Source organism: Emydura macquarii, unplaced genomic scaffold (assembly GCF_026122565.2).
Source record: "Emydura macquarii macquarii isolate MOO-44397 ecotype Brisbane River unplaced genomic scaffold, CSIRO-AGI_Emac_v2 contig_369, whole genome shotgun sequence".
Taxonomy (NCBI): Eukaryota; Metazoa; Chordata; order Testudines; family Chelidae; genus Emydura; species Emydura macquarii.
Window position 1 is genome coordinate 7,861,897 of NW_027130506.1, and position 6,000 is coordinate 7,867,896.

Below are 6,000 nucleotides of genomic sequence, written 5' to 3' on the forward strand. Positions count from 1 at the left end.
TGGAATTCATTATATATTCAGCTTGCAATACTAGCATAAAGTGATACTGGAGTTTACTACTGTAAACTAGAACACTTACTGCATTTATCACATGGCAGTAGTGGAACCAAATCAAAATTTAGAAATAAAACCTGGTAAAAATCAAATGAAAACTAGTTTTATGTCTACTTTGAAGGTTGTGGTTTTGAAAAGAACATTGCTAATTTTTTCATACATAGCAGATAGTGTTTTAGCTAATTCATGCGATAGCTAAGTGGAAAAAAATCTGAAAGAGTAGTTCAAAAACTCTTCTAAGAACAAAAAGTAATTCTAGTGACACATAACCAAACTACACTGCTAGTTATGCTTTCACCGATCTCGTCTACAAATTACAGCAAAGAAATAAAACACTAATTTCTTAACTGCAGATTACATCTCTGACTGAACCTGACCCAACATTTTGCTCTGACATCTCAAATAAGGAATTAATTAAAACTCTGGGGTTAGCCTTTGCCTTGGCAAAAGTCCCCATGTGTAACAAGGTACAGTCTGACTTCTCTAAAAATGTTTTTAAGGTGGCAGTCTTGTCCTGCACCTGCCACCCATTTGCTGTGAAGCAGCCTGAATCAGTTTAGACAGTTGATTGGGAAGAGGAATTTTTTTTTTTAAATATGAAAGCATGTCTGATCCTCTTGCATTATGAAAAGAGCATTCCAAAAGCATTAGCCTGAAACTTAGTGATTGTATGCTGTGTAGTTGTAGTCTGTGTCATTCCCAGGGTGTTAGACAAGGAGGGTGAGCTCTACCACTGTGTGGCTCAGAAGCTTGTCTCTGTCACAGAAGTTGGTCCAATAAAAGGTACTACCTCACCCACCCTGTCTTTCTAATTTGCAATGCTTAATTGCTGAGTATTCCAGCACTTTACCTCTACTGGACAAGACACATCACCTATCTCCCATTGTTTGCTGACATGATTCTAACATTTCCCACCACCATTGAGTAATAACCAAAAAGTAGAGACTTGATGAAGGTCATTTTGTGCTTTCCTGGATTGTGGTTGGACAGGTCATATTTCTTGTCTGGATCTCTCTATAAAATGGCCAGCAGTCACTTTCTTGAGGATGTGACATGAGCAGATTAGATGCTGGTTAACAGAAGACTATGAAATGAAACTTGAGCTGTTCTATCATGTCAGACCCATAAGTAGGGTGCTTTCCACTATCTCTGACCTTCAGTGCAGTTTCTTCATTTATAAAGGACTCCTTGGGGGAGGTAGCTTAATTAACTTTAAAAATATATATTTAATAACTCTTTTTTCTGCCCTGCATTATTTCTGGGTTCCAGTAATAATTTGCACAGCATCTGTTTTCCAACAATTTCAAAGTGCTTTTCAAATCAATTGTGTTAGCCTACACACTTTACAGATGGATACCTTGAAGTACATAGATAAAGCACATATTCATTGAACGGAAGTGGCAGAGCTGTGGGTCTGGGCTCAAGATTACTTGCACTAACAACATGCTTTTTATCACCTTTGTTCTCATTAATAAGATCAGGGGACAGACCACCTAGCAAAGCCCCTCTCACATATATATATATATATATAGTGTTCCTAAAAACCATGGACAATTTTTGAGAGATAGAGGTGCTTGCTTTAGCTACAGAAATGAAGGTTCCCTGTCTTTTAATACATTGGATATTTTTTTCTTTACTCATTTTCTATATTAATCTTCACTAGGGCCACGTGCCAACCCACTACCAGAACAGTAAAATATCTTGATCATAGTCCAAATCAACCTTTTGATCTGCTCTAGGAGATCTCAGGGTGTTTCCTTGTTTTAAAATGATTGTATCTAAATGCCATAGCAAAAAGTATGTTAAAAATAGTGCCTACAGTCAAGAAAACACTTCAAGTTGTCATAAAATCATTGCTGCAGCAAAAAAGAGGTGGCTTCCACGTCTATAGTTAGCGTGACAGGTTGGGAATAAACGAGATATCCCAAAGGAGTTTCTGGGATGGATTCAGTTAGTGATGCATTAGAATCATAAAATCATATGGTTAAAAAGGACTGCAAGGGTCATCTAATCTAACCCCCTGCTAGGATATGCATTGTATATAGAAAAGAAAGTGTTAGTTTCTGCTGATGTTTTTGGAGTAATGAAGGTGATAAGCTCGTAAAAGAAGGCACTGGGTCTTGAAATGTAATAAGCTTTCACACTGCTTGCCAAACAGATGTACCACAGCAAGGTTTAAAATACAAGTAGCATTTTTATCTCCATCTCTGTGCTCTTCCAGTTCTACCTGAGTATTCAAACAATTTCCATTGCAAAAGCACAAAGCAAATTGTGCTAAATTGTGCTAAAGGAAACTTGATGGGACTCAGATATAGTCCTTAATAGTGAGAATAAATTTGTCTGTGTGACACACTTTGGTAATTAAAAAGTATCGATATGGGTCTTTACTATTCCATCATCATTTCTTTCTCTTGCATGTCATTTCTGTCCAGCCAACTAATAATAAATATGTTTATTTGTTAGGACACAAGGTTAGGAGTTTCAAAAGCACTGAGCATTGATCTAATTCTGTGCCCATTAAACTCAAAGGCAGTTCAGCATTGCCTTCAGTTGAACAAAAGCTGGGTCAAGACTTGAGCACTTTTGAAAATCCCATTATGTATGTATATAGAGATCATACACCTACCTCTAGAGCAGCCATTCGCATGGACAGTAGCAGCCAATAATATTCCATGACAGCTTGGGAGATAGAAATGAAGAATAATGTGTCCAATTTACATTAAAGAGAGAATTTTAGGAAGGCAGAATGGAATCACCCTACATTGGAATTAAGCCAAGACACCGAAGTTGACACACTGATTTACTCAAAGTGTCATGGGATTTTAAATTACCATGCATATCCAGAGCTAACGTCATACATCTCATCAGACAGACAGCACCTCCAGCTGTTCAGTGCCCCCTAGAATCATGCTGCGTCATGGGTACAGGACACCTGCTTAGCTCAAGAGATCTGGAAAGATCAGAAAATGAATTAGTCTGGCTGCAGGCTTTGGTATCATACTCATACAAAGCAAATGTAAGTATTTAAGTATGGTAACTGACAGAAAAGAGGAAATTCTGTTCTTTGCTATGGCTTCAACCAATTTGCTTGGTACCGAAGTTAGGTTTACTACCCTGTAATTTCCAGGATTGCTTCGAGAGCTTTTTCTAAAAGTTGGAGTTACATTAACTCTCCTCCAGTCATCTGGTACAGAGGCTTATTTAAGTGATAGGTTACACAACACAGTACTTCTGCATGGTGCTTAATTTGTGCTAGGGATTACTAGGGCTGAGCCCCAGCACTTCTAGGTTTGGCAGTTCATAGCCCGTGCACCTCTGGGCATGCTGCGTCAGTTACGAATGTAAAATTTGCTTGAGCCCCAGTACCTCTTTCATTACAAATTAAGCACTGCTTCTGCAATTTCATGTCTGAATTCCTTTGGAATTCTTGGGTGAATACCATTTGGTTCTAGTGACCAATTACTGTTTAATTTATCAATTTGTTCCATACCCTCCTCTTTTGACACCTCATTCTGGGATAGTTGCTCAGATCTGTCACCTAAAAAGAATGTCTCAGATGTGGGAATCTCCCTTACATTCTCTGCAGTGAAGACTGATGCAAAGAATTCATTTAGCTTCTCCACAATGACCTTGTCTCTCTTGAGTGCTCCTTCAGCACCTTGATTGTCCACCCACTGATTGTTTTGCAGGCTTCCCGCTTCTGATATATTTAAAAAAATGTTGCTGTTAGTATTTGTCTTTTGCTAGTTGCTCTTCAAATTCTTTTTTGGCCTGACTTGCCAAAGTTTATGCTCCTTTCTATTTTCCTTTGTAGGATTTGCCTTTCAATTTTTAAAGGATGTCTTTTTGTCTCTAACCATCTCTTTTACTCGTTAGTTAGTCATGGAGGCATTTTTTGGTCCTCTTACTGTTTTTAAAAAATGGTTATTTGGGGTTCACATTTAGTTTGAGCCTCTCTTAGGTGTTTTTAAAACGTTTCCATGCAGCTTGCAGACATTTCATTCTTGTGACAGTTCCTTTTAATTTCTGTTTTACTAGCTTCCTCATTTTTGAGCAATTCCCTTTTTTTAAGTTAAATGTGACTGTGGTAGGTTTTTTTTTTTCTTTTTCCCCACTATCAGGATGTTAAATGTAATTATATTATGATCGCTATTACTGAGCGATTGGACCAAGAATGTGCTTCACTTAGGACTACTCAAGAATTGTCTCTCCCTTTTGGGTTCCAGGACGAGCTGTTCCAGGAAGCAGTCATTAACGATATCTCTGAATCCCATCCTGAGGTGACATCCTGTCCTGAAGTACCCAGTCAATATGGGGATAATTGAAATCCCCCATTTTTGTAGCCTCTCTAATCTTCCTGACCATTTCACAATCATCGTCACCATCTTAGTCAAGTGGTTGATAGTATATTCCTATTGCTATATTCTTATTATTCAATCATGGAATTTCTATCCATAGAGATTCTGTGGTACACTGGATTCATTTAAAATTTTTACTATATTTGACTCTATGTTTCCTTCCATCCTCCATAGCACAACCTACTCTGTCATTCCTATATATTTTGTACAGTCAGCAATCTGGTTTCATTTTGGTTTAGGTGGAGCCCATCCTTCCTGTATAGACTTCTCCTTTCTCAAAGGACTCCCCAGTTCCTAATAAATCCTTCCTACCTATACCATCATCTCATCCATGCATTGAGACCTGCCTGTTCTTCCTGTCTAATTGACCCTGCGCCTGGAACTGGAAGCATTTCAAAGAATGCTATAATTGAAGTCCTGGACTTCAATCACTTACCTAGCAGCCTAAATTTGGTCTCCAGAACCCCTTTGCTACCTTTCCCTATGTCACTGGTACTTTATATACCATGACCACCAGCTCTTCTCCAACACTGCTGGGCAAGAGCTTTCTCTCACAAAACTATGTAAAATTTCTATCTAAAATGTCACTGTTCCAATCATGTGGAATTATGATTTCCCTGTAGGATCAAAAAGGAAAAAAAAAAAAGATTAGGTGCAATGACTGAAGAGGTTTTAAAATATAAGCTGTAAAAATGAAGCAATCTGACTGGATAACAAAGAGTTTCAAGCGGTGAAATTAATACAGCACAATTCCTTGCTTGGAACTAATTAGCCCCTTCATGATAATATACCCATGATGAAAGAGGACAGAAATAGCAGGCAGAAAAAAATCTTCTAGGAATTACACTTTATACAGTCACTGTGAAGGCCGTGGGGTTTGAGTAACCAAAACCATACTGCTACTACAAGCTCTGTCACTGAATGGAGGTTAAAGAGAGAGAGTTTTGTGATGTGTTACTCAGGCCTGGTGTAGACCTAAAGCTGAAAAATTTCATGCCCTGTGTGATGTAGTTAGGTTGATCTAACCCCCACTGTAGACACAGCTAGGTCGACAGAAGTATTCTTTTGTTGACTGGCTACCACCTCTCAGACAGGTGTATTTATTACTGTGATGGAAAACCCCCATCTGTTCCTGTAGCAAGCGTCCACACTACAGCTGCATAGCTGCATTCTGCAAATGTGCCACTAAAGCACATCTTGTAATGTAGACGTAGCCTCAGTCTAAGGCCCTAATCCTGCAGTCATATCCCAGTGGAAGGTCCCTTGTGTCTATACAAGTCTGAGGCCTTGTCTACACTAGAAAGTTTTGTCCATGCAAGTTATAGCGATGATCAAAAAAGTGCTGTAATTACAACTTTTGTGCCTGTCCACACAACACTCATGGTGTCGCCAAAGCGCGTCCACAACTGGTCCTCTAGGATTGACAGTGAGAGCAGTGCACTGTGGGCAGCTATCCCACTGTGCAACTCGCCACCTTGTGCTGCTAGGGGTTGTGGGAAGGTGGAGAGGATCGCAATGCATCATGGGTGTGGGCTCAACATTCCATGATGCAGTGATTTCCATCCCGTCATTCCATTTCCAAATGTGT